At 41.1% G+C, this 17,420-nt stretch overlaps 2 long non-coding RNA genes across 2 annotated transcripts in view; one reads left to right on the top strand and one right to left on the bottom strand.

Moving 5' to 3' along the window:
* Positions 1–17,420, top strand: part of LOC311432599 — a 29,942-nt gene that overhangs the window by 6,887 nt on the left and 5,635 nt on the right. The gene's annotated exons all lie outside the window — the stretch shown is intronic.
* Positions 68–16,492, bottom strand: LOC311432592. Its single transcript, XR_014690156.1, has 3 exons — positions 16,328–16,492; positions 1,428–1,555; positions 68–664 (listed from the first exon to the last, which is right to left on the bottom strand). It is a non-coding gene; the product is annotated as an uncharacterized lncRNA (long non-coding RNA).

The following is a 17,420-nucleotide window of genomic DNA, read 5'->3' as shown; positions in this document are numbered from 1 at the left end:
AATAAATAGAAACTTCAATGGAATTCTGTTGTTTAAAGGTAATGATACAAAAAGAATGATACCAAAGAAGAATTAATGGATAATTTTATTTCATGAAGGTGGCCCCAAGTCACTTGGGTGTCCCTTCCACCTTCTCTTGGCATTGCCACTGTACCAACACTTACACCAGCTCAGCAAAGCCTAAGCCACAGCTTCTGACCTTGCTGCTCTGGCAGGTGATTCATTATTTAGATTTTCTGTAATTCAGATGTCCCCAAGATGTGGCCTGTAGTCAATTCACAGCTTTGCGAAGCCCTTGCAAGGTGCTTGCAGCCATTTGATTCTCAGTTCAACGGCATGCTTCCAACCTTCCCTGAGGTCTCAAGCCTGCCCCAGCTCTCGTGGCACAGAAGTAACTGGGTATCTGAGCCCTGATAAGATTTATAGACAAGTGATAAAGCATGCGATGGTACTGAGACAACTTTTCTCTTCCAGAAGGTAAAAGCTGTTGCGTTTGTTCCTCTTCTCCATGCTCTTTCCATGCAATCTGTTCCATGAAGACAGGATGGCTGGAGAGGTTTCAGGGGGATACTCTTCCTCACTTTTTTTCACTCTCAGTGTGAAAAGCTCTACAAATCCTGCCATGAACACAGCTCTTGAACCTCATTTCATCTTTTTTGAGTACCTGCAGGTGACAGAGACAAGCACTTACACAGAACGTTTTCCCACCAGAGTTTGAGCCACCCTTGTGGCTCAAAGGTCTGTAAGGTGTGCAACTGTGAGATTTTTTTTCCTGACAAATTCAAAATCAAATTAAAAATAGAGGTCTTGTAAGATCACATGGTGCCCAAACTTTTGATGTGTGAAATGTGTCCTTGTGTGAACTCTGTGGCTATTCAAACCTGCAAAGGTTTTGTTCATTGTATTTATCTGAGAGAGCTGTGAGAGCCCGTCCCCGTATCCAGCCTGCACAGCTCATAGCCCTTCTGAGAGCTCATTAGGCAATTGAATTTCACATAGGGCCTGACCAAAAGCCCACTGGAGCCAACAAATGATTTTCAATTGATCCAAGCCCTTGAAATGCAGTGGCACAGGCGAAGCAAATTGTGCAAACTTTCTGCTTTCTACCTATCAGAATGGTATTTGAATTTTTCTACTTTTCCTCTTTTTTTTTTTCTTTTGTCTTTTTTTTTTTTTTTTGGACTTTGAAATATTTAGACAGATTTTCCTGCTCTATGTCTGTTTGCATTTCTGAATGCAGTGACTACTTAGGGAGAAGAGGAATCAAGGCAAAATGGTGAATGGGACTGTAAATAGAGCTTTTTTAACACACCAACAGCCAGGAGAGAGAGTGAACCACAAACAACTGGCAAAATAATTACAGTATTAAAAACAATAACAAGAAATCATAGTATATTATGGCTTTGCAATTAAATAGTGTATTTTACCTGATGAGCTCCTTGTGCCTTATGAATTTCAATTAACTAAATCTTCCTCATGCACAAAATACACAGGAGGAAATCTTCAGAGTCTCCAATGAGTGCAGAAGCTGGGAGTGCAAACCACACTGCCCTTCCTGAGGAAATAAGCACTTTGCTTTGGAAAAGCATGCTTGATACACTTGCTCTGGCAAAATTCCTCCCCATTCAAACAGAAGAGCAGCTGAGACAATGAGATTGATTTACCTGAGCTTTGTCAGGGCAGTTTAAGGCAAGAGAACCTGAATTTCTTAAGCAGAAGCTGGTAAAGATGGTGAACAAATTGTAGCTGGAAAAGGAGGAGGAGCAAAGGTTACATGGATGCTGCATTAACTACATCATCCAGCCTTTCTGCCTCCTGTTTGCCTGTTTTTCCTTTTGCCTGATTTGTTGAACCAGGAAAAACAAATGAGTTTTCAGCCTGGAATCAGACTTTGTTTAAAAAAAAAAAAAAAAGGAATTTTAAAATGTCTCCTCTGCACAACTAAAAACAGCAACATTGCCAATAGACTGGGAAATAAATGCTCCTCTAGGTGTATGCCAGATGTTGGGCTTACACTAAACAAAGTTCTTAATTAGTGGTAATGAGCTGGCAAACTCCAGAAAGTTCATAACCAAATATTTTTTTTATAATTGTAATCACTTAAAGACAATAGCATATTTCAAATGATGACTAGCAAGGACAACACAAATGTCAATTAGAAAATATAGCTCTAATCATTGTAACTCCCCTTAAAGCACAAATCATTGCAAGTGCAATTTCTGTTGGGGGAAAAAAATAAAAGGCTAGGGACAGACAGACAAAAAAGCTCTGGGAAAATAAAGAGAAGAGCCATTCTGCTTCCCATACAGGATTCTGAAAAGGCAGCCCAGAAATTAATGAGAAAATGCCATGAATTGTCACACAAAGTGACAGTCCCTATGATGCTGCACTTGGTGACCAGAAATTGCCTGTACTTTCAGAGCAACTCAGGACTGGAGGAGGCAGGTGAGTGGCCTGTGCATTGGTGTCACCACCTTGCAGCGAGATCCAGTTGCCATAACGTGGGTAGCTAGTGTCATTTTAGACAACTCAGAATATTGTCAGCTGGCTATTTCAGACTAATTAAATTATCTAACACATCCACACAAAACTGTCTGATAGAACATAGAAATAGCTTATGGAAAAGCTATGGTCTTCTGGAGGTGCAGCTGGAAGGCAAATGGGAGTAAAAAGGAGTAAAACTACATTATGTACTTGTATTTAGACATCTGGAGGAAAATAAAAAAATATATAAAAAAAAAAAAGTAAGGAGAGTCTTCAGGTTCTATCAGCCTTGTGCTGGCCCTGCAACCCTACACACTGAATGGCTCGGCTCGGTATGGACCTTTCCTACCAGACATTCTCTGGAATTTGCCTCACTTGGAGACATATAAGGCAAGAACAGAGCTCTGAGCTCACAAATAGGTTGTATATTCAGGCAGGGCCACAATGTATCTGCCTGCTCATTGTCTTTTTAAGGAGAAGAAAGGACTGTACTGGCATTTCTCTGTGGAGGGTGCACCTTTCAGACCAGGAGGCAAGCTAACATGTCCAAGGGAGATTGTGGTGCAGAGCAACAGGGCTCTCAAGGAGCTGTATCTTTGGGTTCACTAAACCTGAAGAGTTTGCATGTGGAAGGTGATACTGAGCCAGGAGAGGGTCTCAGGTTTCCAGAGGAATAAGTGCAGCAATAAAAATTCTTCTGTGATCTCTCTTCAACTTCTGTCCCATTGTTGGCACTACTGGAGATTTAAAATTTTTAGATTATTTTTGTGGTGTTCATTTGAGGATTTTTATTTATTTATTTATTTATTTATTTTGCCCCAATCTTGAAGGGCACAGTAGAAAACTATCCCTCTAGAGCACAAAGTGAGCATTATAAAAACACTTTGTTAAATGGAAAATATCAACCTGGAAAGCCACGGAGAAAGATGTCTCCCATCCATCATGGTGACACTGCTGAAGGCCAAGAGAGAGATGTTTGATTTAGTTCCCTCTGACAGCAGTCTTTCAACCAGTGATTCTCTGCCACATTGCATGGAGATCTAAAAGGTAACTGGCAGCACAGGCATCGCTTGTAGATACACAAGCACAAGAAAAAATGGTCAGCGAAAAAAATATGAAAGCATAATCTAGAAAGCATTGGGCAGGGAAAGATGTGAATTATTCTCCCCTTAGTACATAGGGAGAATAGAACTGCCATTTGTGCTGCACCAACCAAATGGGAAAGCAGGATCAATGCTCAGCACTAGAAGCTTGCCTTCTCTATCATATTTGGGTATTTTCAAGGTGGAATTAACCAAGAACCAGGGATGTGACGTCTCTCCCAATGCATGTGTGTGTGCATGTGGAGGACTGTGTGTCAGGGCAGGAGCAAACACCACCCTCTCTCCTGATTCCATGCTGAGTGGTTTCCTCCCTTGCATCCATATCTAAGCAGCACCTTAAAATCAGCATTCAGCATCCTCAAAAAAATTCAAGTCTCCAAAAAAAAAAAAAATCATAAGATAAAAAAAAAAGTTACTTTTTTTGGTACCTCTTTTACTTTCTGACCCTTTTTGCCACGACATGAGTGAGTACCTCCAAGTCATTGACCACAGCATAATGTAGTTTAAAATATATTAGCTTAGGTACTAATAGCAATCTGGCTGCAGAAATTTTTTGGCACAGACAGAAAATCCTATTTGAAAAGCCTGGAAAATTAGGTCAGGTTTTGAGTTCTGTGCTGGCAAACCCATATTGCTGCTATACCGACCTGGCCAGCTGGAGGACAGGACAGCTTTAACTTCAACTGATGTGAAGTTGCCACTGGGCTGATAGAGTTGGTGTACAACTTCTGGATGAGAAATTAATATATAACTTTCTCAAGAAAGCATTTAACTGATAGGCCACAGGAAATAGCAGCTGTATTACAGTGTTTAGTCGCAATAAGACCTCTGGGAGTGTCAGGCACTTTGTATACACAGGGGCTATGATGGTTGGAGGTACCATACTACCCACATATCTCTGTGGCTTGGTTGCAGATTAATTAGTGCAATTAAATTCTGCTCACTGGTAGCTCAAAATATTTTCAGTGAGACTGGAGGATAGATTATCTACTCATACAGGGCAATTTTGCAGCTTCTTTTTGTGAGCCTGAATATATATTCATGCTTACCTGCCATGTTTACATTGGAGAGCTATTTCAGAGATACCCAATCTCACCACACCCTGGACCAGGACACTGCTGTCTCTGGAATGGGACACTTTATAACCACTTTAGGAGAGCCTACCTAAACAAAGTAACCTTTCTGAGAGGCAGCTAATTATTGGCCCAAGAAGGAGCTTGGAGCTTACACCACTTTTCACATCACCTCTAGACTCTGCATGGTGTTGCATGGCAGTGGGTGGGTATCCTAGCCTTCTTGGGCTCTTCCTATTGGGCTTTTTTTGTGCAGCTTCATGCAAACCAAGGGATATAACCCCTGTGGGCACTAACGACATGCAGGAAACTACAAAATCAGGGAGGGACATTTTGGTCCAGGCAGGGCTGCTCCAGCCCAGCCCAGGCTAGAGTAGTTCATAGTCCAGCATCACCACCCTTGATACTGACATACGGTCAGTTTTCTTTTGTGCATTAATTTAGGTTGGTAGATGATGGCAGAGATGTATTTGAGTTACCATTTTGACTAGTCACAGAAAACATCCAGATACAAGTACTGTTGCTACATACCTGTACTTCCTAAAAACCTAAAGGACAGTGTGCAAAATAGCCTTAATGAAAAGAGACAATGATAAGATGTCCTGTTTGCACACTGGCCATTAGGGCTGGCTGTGTGGATAGTACCTTCCATATGGAAATACAAAGATAACTGGTTTGAATGATGCCTTTTGAGGCTTTTTGCTAGCTGGAACAACTCCCCAGCCTGCACCATACCCAAAGCAGGGAAAGGACTGAATCACATTTGGGCTCTATACATTTGGTCCAGGATGAGAGTGAAGGAATTAAACAGCTACTGATATTCTGGCTGTAAAGATTTGGCAAAACCCGTGGCAAATAAAATTTCTGCAACCAATGGCTCCAGTAATTACTCGTCTGCATTAAGAAATGAGACTGGTTCTTGCCACCAGAGTGTCCCTTCAGCTCTTTTCCTTTGTTGTTGTTGGCTACGTATAAATGAGGGTGGAAGTAGAACCTCTGACCTTTTTTTTTCCCTGCTTCTTTTATTAAGCTTCTCCTGCCACAGACCATCATACACTGATGAAAGACAAAATGAACAACTCTGAAATGCAGTTTAACTTGGTCAGAAGCCAAAAATGCAAGGAAAAGTAGAGCCAAAAACTTGAATATGCCTGGAAGAAATAGCTTTTTTTTTTTTTTTTTTTTTCTTTTCTTTTTTTTTTTTTTTCAGAATTTTGCTCAGTAATCCTATCATTATTAAAATAAAATGCAATGTCATAACATGGACCTTGTTGGTTTTCATATATGATTTCATAAAAATGACAGAAAGTGCAGCTTATGATGTCTTTTAAACAAATAAAATATTTAACTGCCTCAATAACATTTGGAAATTTGAGATAAAGCCAAAGCCCCATGTCTTATATTAACAAACTACTAGCTCCTAAAGCAGGCCTGCATAGCCCATTGTGCAATTAGTGACAAATACAGCACCTGTGACATATTTAGAGCATGGAAAATAGAACTGGTCTGTGTGATGTATGATGACTGGGTAATGATTATAAGTGATGGTCTGTTTGTACATCTGAACAAAGCAAAGAAAGCAATTAGCTCTTTCCATAAGCCCTCCATCACTGATAGGTTGTCATGCTTCTTTTAGCCTTCCTGGAATAGAGAAGTGGAGAGGAAAAGAAAGACAGAGAAAGGTGGGGAGGAAGGTTGTTCCTGACACCCAGGCTAGGTGACCTGGGTGCCATATTCTGTCACCTGCTTTTTCTATTTCAGATAAGGGGTTTCAAATAAACCAGCTGGCAGGCCCGGACGAAACCCAGTCAAAGAAAGAGGATTCAGACATGTCAGTTAGTCCATGGAGCTCACTGCTTCTGCCACCTCCCTTTCTATCTTTTTCAATATTTACTTTTAATCTTCTACTAATTGGCATTAGTATACGAGGCAGTATCCTAGAAACATACCTGCGCACACTCTTTACAACAGCTGTAATCCACGAGTTGTTTGTGCCATTCTGTATACATCATAATTGCAGAAGATATTGGCCTGACTCATAGGAGCTGACACGAGATTCACACCATATTCCCCCTTCTGCTCAGCTTAGGAGGGAAGCTGTGATTATCATAGAATTGTTCAGGTTGGAAAATACCTCTAAGATCATCCAGTCCAATCTTTAACCTAGTACTAAAGTCCACCACCTAACCACACTACTTAGTTCTACATCTACACGTTTCTCAAAGACCTCCAAGGATGGTGACTCAACCACTTCCCTGGGCAGCCCGTTTCAATGCTGCAAAACCCTTTCTGTAAAGAAATTTCTCCTAATCTCCAACCTAAACCTCCCCTGGTGCAACTTGAGGCCATTTCCCCTCATCTTATCACTTGTTTAGGTTGACTGGGAGTTTACTTCTGAACTGAGCTTGCCTGCAGTGCTGGACTGAGATTCAGGTATTTCAAGTATGTTATCTGTAGCCTTGCTCTCTTGTCTCTGAGTATATCAGCATCTTTCTCAGGGTCACTGGGATGCCATCACAGCCTATAAATTCTGCAAAACTATTTTCCTCCCCTGACATACAAAGAACCAACACTGTAGAAACTCTGGAGATGGTTTCTCCTCCAGTAGTGAAGAGGAATGGGCACAGGCAGTGAGACTGGCATAAGAATGTCTGAGAGGGATTTGCAGATTTTCACTCTTGTTACTCAAAACAGCATGAAAAACAACCTTCTTTAATCTTTAGTAAAGAAAAAGCTGGCTGAGGACTTCACAGAGAAATGCAAAATGCTGAAGGATATCATGGAAATAAATGATACATTTAACCTGAGGTCAAACAGAAGAGAGAAAGAATGAGCTTCAGATAAGAGAGCAGCAGGTAGGAGGGAATGTAAAATATGAGGGCAATACACAAGGCTAGGATAGAAACAAACAGTAAAAATGCCTTCTTTGTTCTGTGGCTTCCAGTTCTGATTGGCTGGTTGGGCATTTTTACAAAGGAGGTTGTACATGTTTTAGGTTTGAGGGGGGTTGTTTGCTTGGCTGGTTTTGTGAGCATTTTATTTTTGTTGTAGGTTTGTTTGTTTGTTCCAAGGAATAAAGCAACTTCTGTGAAGTTGTAGATGAACAGTTTTTTGAAGTATATCTGATGCTCACTTGAAGGAGAGGGGGATTTCCTTGGATTTGCATACAACAAATAACAAATTAAATAAAATGAAACTTTTGTAGATTACAGCAACTCAGATCCATCAGACACCTTAATATCTGTGAATAGGATCATTAAAAAATTAAAGTATAAAGCATGTTAATTTATGTTAGTCAAAATATTTTCATTTGTGTCATGCTTGATTCTAATATTCACCTACCTGCTACCCAGTGATTTTTCCATCGCTTTTGGCAGGAAATGGGAAATGATATCTATTAACTTTTACTGACATGAAGGGGAAAAAAAGAAAAGTTTCATGATAAGAAATAAAGCAGGTTGATTCTTTGGTTTCCCTTCCTTGTACAGTGAAAGAATTAATTATTACAAAATGCACCTGCAAGAACTGCTTATTCTTTGCCACTTCAAATCTCAGCATCTTGTCGTGTTGCTGTAGGGTCAAGATGTGGAGATGGTATGCACACAAACCCAGATGATGCGGTCTGGTTGGGTTAGGAAGTTGTCAAGTTCAGGAACAAGTTTGTTTTGAGATAGGATTCTGCTCACACCAAGGACTCAGCAGGAATGTGGGAGTTCCCCTCTCACACCCAAAGTGCAGCTGACAGGAATGTTTCCTGCATCTTGCTTCTACTGCCTTCCACTGAGCTTACACTATAACATCTTTATCCTCTGATTTGAGAAGAAAAAAAACAAAATCCACTCGTTGTCCTTGGCAGCCATTTTTGCCCCAATTTTGTCCATGGTGCTCCCCACCTCGCTCAATAAATTTACTAGCTTAGTGCAGAAATGTGCAAAATTTCCTCATACTGGTTTTGCAACAGTTCGGTGAATTGTCTCTAATAACCCCTTCTGGCCTTTGTGTTTGTACTTCTTTGAACATTTGCCCCTGCAGTCATACACAAACAGGTCCAACAGAAAGAGGGTTAGAAACCATGAGTCCCTTCATCCTGTTCCATTCACAGATCAGCAGGTCAGCCCTTTCTCAATATCCATTATTTACCATATATAACCCAATTGTCAGAATAGAAAAGTAAAGTCATACTGGAGTCTTTCACCAGTTTATCTATCCTTTTAGCTTTTCCCAGTCCTTTATGCTCAAGCCTGTCAGTTGATTCCAGTGAACCAAAGCCCAGTGAAGCTGAGACCCTTGTCTCAGAAATCTAAGTATTTCTCTTGCTCCTTTTTCGCTTTTTCAGCAGCAATTAAAGGAAAAAATGTCCCCTTATTACAGCCCCATCACCTGCTGAATCATCAGTCGATATCCTGCCTGTGTGTGGGAGGTTTTGTAAAAATACTAGACTCATTAATCCCTGACCTAGTGATTTATATTGTGATCCTTGGTGGGAAGAAAATGCACTGAGGTCGCAAAGTAGGGGACTGAAATCAAGAGTGCATTGTAATAGATTGAGCAAATGGTACCCTAGATGATAGAAGACTGCAGGCAGGAGGAAGGGAAATATCAGGTCTGTGTGAAATATGCCAATTTAAATTCTCATGATTTTGTCAGATCAAAACCCATGAGGTTTTATATGAGGTGGTTTTGTGTTTGCAGAGGTCTCGCTGAAGTTACAGGCAAAGCCCAGCATTGCATACACAGCCTGGTGGACTTGCCAGCTGCTTATATGAACTAGTGAGACTAACCAAGCACTTTCAGTATGTTTTAAGATGCTCTTCTTACTTGCACTTGGATATTTCCTGCAGATGAGTGGCTTCCAAAGATTCTCTCATCCAAAGGCTTCAGGTGACAAGCAATAGTCTCACTCACCCATCGAAGGCACCAGCTAGGTTAGATTAACTGCTCTTTCAAGCAAGGTCTTTCCATCTACTAAATGCTCAGCAATGTAAATCTTGGCAGTCCTCCTCCAGGCTCTGCCCATGGGTGGATACCACTGAACATCAGACAGACCACCTCTTCAGGAAAAAAAAGATAAATAATCCAGTTTTTAACCTCAGGGTTTCTTGAAAATCAGGTTCTTTTCTTTAAAATCCCTCTTCAGGATGTTCAGAGGGTGTGGGCCTAGTATGCTCTTTGCAGACTGGGATCTGTTCCACGTTCTTGTGGTGTATGGTTAAGCACCCAAAATGCCTCCCTATGCATTTGTGTTTGCCAAAAGGGCCCTCACAGAAGCAGTTTCCCCTTTCCTAGCATCAGGTTGGCTCGAAATCACAGTCAGCACTGGAAAAGGGAGTTATGGTGAGGAGGGAAATGTCCTCTCAGTGCCCACCAATGCCAAACTCTGCTGCACTTTGCACAAACCAGAGCTGGTGTGACTTCAAAGACTGAAAACTGTCCTGAGGTCTAATGCATTTATCAGGTGTTTTTCTGGATAAGTCCCTTCTCTCTCAACTCTTTACGAGTTTTCTTGGCACCAGATAATAGTAGAGCAAACCCCATCTTGCCTATGCATGTTCAGTTCAGATCAGCTGAATTAATTTCTCTTAATTAAGACAGTTCCTACTCTGCCAATTGCCTCTGGATTTTTACATCCTGAAAACCCCAGCTGCAACATGCAGCACAGCTCTAAGCACACAAAGAAATATCAGCTGAAGCTTGCGGCTAAAAATAGGCAGGAAACCTTTGTGGGATTAGGTTTCATATTTTTTTGCAGACCAATTTCTCCAATTTTACTGCTGGTAAATCTTCAGGGAAATATTTGTCTTCATTTTCAGCTTCTTTAAAAGGAAAGTTTTAGTTGTTTCCGCTTCTCTTCACCCTTAGGTAATCTTATGGTAAGTGAAACAGTAAAGTTCAAGCTCAGTCTGAGACCAATCCAGAGAAGCACTTAACAGTGTGAAATGTCCTACTGACTCCCAGAGGGACTGCTTGAATATTTCAGCGTGTGCTCACGCTTAAGTGCTTTGCTGCAGGGGAGCTTCTGATCCCTCCCTCTGAAAACCTCAGGACCTCAGGAATGTAGCCCAGGTGGGTGCCAATTTGACTCCGGGAGAGGCAGAAGAAAGCAGAAAGCTGCATCCTCTCAGGGTGGTTTCTGCACATACCACAAACCAAAGGGGAGGTTTTGGGAGGAGCCCCCTGTGAATGCAGCGGTGGCACCAGGAGATGTGACCGCCCCGTCTCTGTTCCCCACTGCAAAGTCCAGGAGATCACTACAAATCCAGTGGCACCACGGGATTCAGATGACAGACCACGCTGCAGGGTACAGCTGATGAGGTACAAAAACACGTGGGATCTTTCCCCAACCTTCCTACACAGACAGGACACCAAATCCAGGCACGGCACAAATCTCTGCAGCTGTTTGCAAGGGGTGTCAGAGTCCTTCAGCAGAGGCACTTGTCAGCACCACGAGTTGCAAAGCAGTGATAAGAGGATGCTGCTCAAATCTGCCTGAGATCTCTGGCTTGGAAGCCATGGTGCATCTTTGTTACATAACAGAGGCTTTTTTTTTTATGCAACTGCTCCTACAGTGGTGCCCTGCTATATCCGATTATTATGGAGGATGAAAAACATTGTTATTTTTAACAGCTGGATCAGGGCTCAATGGGCTTAAAAGGATATTCAGAAGCAGCTGCTTCCGTGAGGCTTCCCAGACAGTGGTGACCACTGTGAAATCTGTTTGCCTCTGTTTTGGAGACTCTGCTTTTCTACGCCATCGATATTGCTTTGCACTTTCAAATGAAAGGCTGAGTCCTTTTTCCCTAAATGTTGTAAACTACTTGTTGCCATTCATCCAGACAATGCAACAACAGCTTTCCAAGAAGTATTTTTCTATCATATCAGGAAAAAAATAACAGCCGTGCTTCTGGAATGGACTATCTCAGTGTGTAGCCTGCTTTTTGCATAGGACATCTATCACCACGTTCCTGTTGTCAAAAGCAGTTCATACACTGTGCACTATCAGCATTATTTTTCAAACGACCCATTCATTCTCAATTGCCAGGGGCTGGTGGTATTGTTACAGTAAAGAAAGAGAGTGTGATCTTTCCAACAGTGATATTCCTGATGTTTGTTTCTGTGGTTAGACACTGCTGAGCATACCATATGCAATTGCAATTTATAGTGATTTAGCATCTCCACAGCTTAGGCAGAAATAGCTTGGGCTACTCCTCTGGTCTCGTGAGACTTCTGGGCACCCAGACTAATTAGAGGGGGTCCAGAGGAGGGTCACAAGGATGGGCTGGAGCATCTCTCCTGTGGAAATAAGCTGGGAGAGATGGTGCTGTTAAGCCTGGAGAAGAGAAGGCTCTGGAAGACCTTACAGCAGCCTGCCAGAGCTTAAAGGGGGCTACAGGAAACCTGTGGAGGGACTCTTTGTTAGAGGGTGTAGTGATAGGACAAGAGGGAATGGTTTTAAACTAAAAGAGGGTAGATTTAGGTTAGATATAAGGAAGAAATTCTGTACTTAGAGGATGGTGAGGCACTGGCACAGGCTGCCCAGAGAAGCTGTGGGTGCCCCATCCCTGGGGGTATTCAAGGCCAGGTTGGATGGGGCTTTGGGCAGCCTGGTCTGGTTGGAACTAGGTGATCTTTAGGGTCCCTTCCAACCCAAACCATTCAGTGATTCTATGACCTAGGGGAGAGAAGAGAGGAGTGGGGAGGGGAAAAGGAAAGGAAAAAAAAAAAAAAAAAAAAAAGGAAAAGGAAGGAAAATATAAGTTGTGATTTGTCCTCATCTTTCCCAAATAAAAGCATAATTTTCAGCACAAGTTACTCAGCTTCTTGTGTTCCATCCAAAAAAGAAACCATAAAAGGGATTCTCAGTCTAGTTCTCATCTGTGAGTCCAAAACTCAGATTAAAACCCTGATCTTCCTAAAATTTTAGGAGCTGGGGTAGTAGCTTGTTCCACTCCAAAGACATCAGACAGAGCAGATCCTGGCTGAGCCATTCCATCCCTTGGTGGTGTTTGAAGGAAGTGAGCTGTCTCCATTCTCTGGCTCTAGATCAGCAGCAACAAGGCAGGGAGTAATTTATTTTAATAAATCAGTCATTTCAAGCATTTTAAGTCTCAAACTATTCAAATTTATTAAACTGCTTATTTATAGCCTTGCATGGCTGAATTCCACTCATTTTCTGTACTTTCTCAGGCTGGCGGTGGCTGTCTGACAAATACTGGGTAGTTAGAGCAGGCTGTGGGGCTTTACGGTCCTGAGCATCTGGAAACAATTCCAGTTATATTTCTGTTAAGGGTGGGATTCCCTTCCTATAGCTCAAACCAACTGAGAGCTGGCTGAGAGGTGTGAGCAAAACCTAACTTTCCTTATTGTCAGTGCCTCGGAGAAATGTACCTCTTAGCAGAAGATGACTTCTCCTACTTTAGACATCTATTTTCAGATGGGGCAACTAATCCAAAACATGTAGTGACCACATCCATTTAGTACAGGCTAGGTACAAATTTAGTTCTAGATAGATGAAGACAATTAAAATTAACCTCACATGGAAATTCAAAACAAACTCTTAGTGGTTTTAAACAAGAAGAAAAATGTATGAAAATCAAATTTTGTCCTGAGTTGCATGTTACATTATATTGAAATCACACCAAGAGAGCCAAAATATTTTCAGGCAGCAATGACTGAGACTTTAACAGTTGGTGTAACTTGACATTACAGTTTAATCACACACACATCTGCGCTGGTCCATGTGTATACAGCACTGTAAAAGGAAGGCTAAGAATGGTGCAAATGGAGAATGAGTGGGGATGGCAGAGCGTGGAGGCATCAGCAGGGGCATACAGCAAGGACAGGGTTCTCAGAATGGACTGTTTTATGGATTGTGTTAAAGATGTGAAGATTATCAGGTTATCATGACCCCAGAGCATCTATCTGCAGCTTCACAAGGCACCCAAGCCTGGAGATGAAGAACAGTAGTGACCTGAAGATGTGCAGAATGGGTCAGAATGAAGACAATGATCACTGCCAGCTCTGAAAGACTACAAAAATGCATACTGGAAATCATGATCACCCACCCAAGCAAAACCCAGGAGTCCCAAGGAGGTCCTGACAGCTGGTGTCACTTGCCCTCTGTGTCATCACAGTGGACCTACCATCCAGACACAAACCTTGTGGTGCCTGGCTGCTGCTACCTGTCAGCATGAGAGGGAGTGTGAGTGAGTGAAAACCTTTTTCTTTCAGTTTATATTTTGAGAAAAAACACCTTTCCCCCTGTAAGGTCATGGATATTGCCATGACTGTATCTGGCTTGGATATTCCCTTCACTTATTGATGCTGTGTTGCAACTGTAATAATATACTCATAGCCTGGGTGCAAACTGTCAGTTTAGAGCAGGAGACTTTTTTTCTAAATGGACACAGAGTGTACATCCTGTTCCTGTGAACTACACTAAGCTAATTGAAGAGAACTGCTGTTTAGAGAAATATTTCTTTCTTCTTTTGGTTAAATGGGGAACAAAAAATAAATAAAATAAAGTGTTAGAGGACTATTTGTGCTATCTCAGAAATAAAGATTTGATGCTTGGAAATAATTGGTGCAACCTACCACAAAAGAGATATATTCAGTCATTTCAGCAGAGTAAGATAATGATGAAGCTGATGTTAATTTAATCTTGTAATCACAGATTGTTTCAGGAATAGAATCATCTAAAGTATCTGGTCTGTATCAACTTGATGTTTACAAATAAACATTGAAGTGGAATTTAAACTTCGTCTAAAATGAAATTAGAAGAGTCACCTCTGTGGTGCAGTGAATACACTGCATTGATCTCCAGCAAGCAGTTTCTCCTTTGGTAGCTTTGCACAAAAAGCTAATTTCAATATAACACTGAGCAACATCAGCACATTTTGGTATTTTAGATTATTTCTTTCATCACACAATGTTATTTTTCTCAAACTGAAAAAAAAAAAAAAATCAGAGTTTCATGCTTAAAATCATAAACTTATTCTTAAAATCTTGAAATTTTGGTCAGGAATTGCAAAAATGTAGTTTTAATGTAAATGTTACACCCTGTCATACTGTTTGCCTTCGTGGACTACAGGGTTGATACTAAGGAAAGTACCAGTATTCCAAATTGTTTATTTATTTTTATTTATTTATTTTTATTTTTATTTACCTGACACCTTCAGATCTTCCCTCCAACCTGCATATATATTCACTCAGGGAAAAAATAAAAAAATAAATCACTAAGCTAAATACTGATGCACAATATTTTCATGGTTTCAAAAGGGTGACACTAGCTAATACCAGCTCATCACTAGTCATCCATGGGTAGTTTCTGTTTGATGCAATCTTCTGTGTCTCTAATCTCTCTCACATTCAAAACAAAAAGAAGTATCAGAAAAATACTAGTTTCTGGACCTTTGATCAGGCCCCAGACAGCTGAAACCAGAGTGGGTGACAGCCTGTGAGGCACCTCGCTGCCACCTTTCATGACTTCAGTGGCCAAGCAAAAATCACAATTTCTCAAGGATTTATTGTAGTGGGAATGCCCTGACAGCGCACTGAGATCAATCGATCTCACCTTGTACATGAGAACGTGTTTTGTAACTGCTCCTCCTCCTTCTATTCATAGTGTGACTGTAGAGAAACCAAAATCCAGATGCTGTCATCTTCATCTTCTATTGTCCCTATTTTAAACGACAAATTCCAGTTAAACATATTTTATATGTCTATGAGCTTTCTTGCAGGGCTTAGAATCATAATCATTGGACAACATTTTAGATGGGCTTGCTGTGTGCTGTCCCCTGCACACAGGTGCAAAGCAGGCAGAAACCCAAATGGATGGAGATCTTCTCAATAGAGAACAGTCTCTAAGCTGCACGTGGCATGATTTCTCTTCACTTAGAACAGTCACTTCTGTCTCAGCTAGTTATTCTGAGCTGCCTAGTGGATATCTAGCTATTATTTTCTGGACAATCTAGGGTAAAATATGTCTTATCCTCAATTTGGTTGCCAATACAGGCTGGAGGAATTATGTTGTGGTTTAATGCTGGTTGGCAGCCAAGCCCCACACAGCCATTTGTTCACTCCTCCTCAGTGGGATGGGGGAGAGAATCAGAAAGGTAAAAGTGAGAAAGCCTGTGGGTTGTGATAAAGGCAGCTTGCTAAGTAAAGCAAAAGCTGTGCATGCAAGCAAAGCAAAACAAGGCATTCATTCACTACTTCCCATCAACAGACAGGTATTCAGCCACTTCCAGGAAAGCAGGGCTTTATTGGGAATACAAATGCCACCTCTCCAATCGTTCCCCTTCTTCCTCCTTTTTTACCCCACATTTGGCTGCTGATCACAACACCATATGGTATGGAATATAATTTTGGTCCTTTAGGGTCAGCTGTCCTGGCTGTGTCCCCACCCAGCTCATTGTGCACCCCCAGCCTCTCTGGCAAGGCAGCATAAGAAGCAGAAGTGTTCTTGACTCTGTGAAAGCACTCCTTTAGCAACAACTAAAATATTTGTGTGTTATCACCACTATTTTCATCAAAAATCCAAAGCATAGCATCATGTGAGCCTGCACAAGAAAATTAACTCTATCCCAGCCAAAAGCAGTACAAATTTATACCCCAAAAGTACTTGTTTCTCCATGCTGACTATGAAGGGAGTGTGACTCCAAAGCTGACCTTCTCAGATGAACTTCTCAGACTCTGCAGATGTCTTAAGGCAGGTGAGATACATGCCAGCTGTGGCATTACAGATAGTGAACCCTCATTCATGCTTTGTGTTGTCTTCAGCAGTGGATATTTCCAGAAAGAGACCAGGTCTGAATTCCCTGAGGTGCTGTACAAATGAAGTCTTTGCTTCAAAGCCTAGATCTGACTTATCTAAGGCAGAGAAAGAAAAGATAAACAAAGACATGGAGACATAAAGCAGTTGGCCCAAGGTCACACTGTGTATTGTGAGCTGATTTGTCAATAAGCTGGCTGTGGAAAATGACCTGGAGATGTATAAGCTTATTTAGTTTGTATATCTGCTTAGTAACAACGTACTTGATTTTTATTATTTATTTATTTATTTGTTCTTTTTTCTTTTCTTAAGCATTATGGAAAGCCAAGTGTTTCAGGCTGGTACTAAAAAATAAAAATAATAATAAACAAAAATGTAAACTGATCTTACCTCTTCTGGCTGCTTATTCTGATGCAGCATCCTGGAAAATCTGCCAAGAAACAAAGCAAGAAAAACATCCACACCTAGTGTGTAATTTAGATAAGAAAGCTCCCATATACCTATTTTTCATTTCATATTGCAGCCAACTCTGAAATACAGTGCGTGAGGGAGTCACAGAGTAACCTACAAGAAAACATGGCTGTATTCTGATGACACGAACATAATTTATTTTTATTGTCCTAGACAGTAAAGTCCAAGGACATGACTGGTCATAAAATATGAGACTCCAAGAGAAGAAACCAAAGTGCACAACTATTTTGATCTGGTGTATGAAGTGTATGCAGAATGCAATTCTTCAAGGATATTACAGTGTAAAGAAGATCAAGGTCAATGTCAGCATATGCTAATATCTTCTGCTAGGAAAGGAACAATTAGACATCCCAGATAGTAAAGACATTAAAATTTAAAACAAACAAACAAACAAAAACCTGCAAGAGCAAATGTTTTTCTGTGAGTGTTATTTTGTTATTTCACTAAAGACAGAAATACTGATGAGATGGGAAAGTAGTTTGCCCTTTCTTTTAGAGCTGTATCCTATATTCCAAAAAG

This window comes from Aythya ferina (assembly GCF_964211825.1).
Source record: "Aythya ferina genome assembly, chromosome: 2".
Classification (NCBI taxonomy): Eukaryota; Metazoa; Chordata; class Aves; order Anseriformes; family Anatidae; genus Aythya; species Aythya ferina.
Note: the sequence above shows the minus strand (reverse complement) of the source record. Positions and strands in the feature narration are given on the sequence as shown.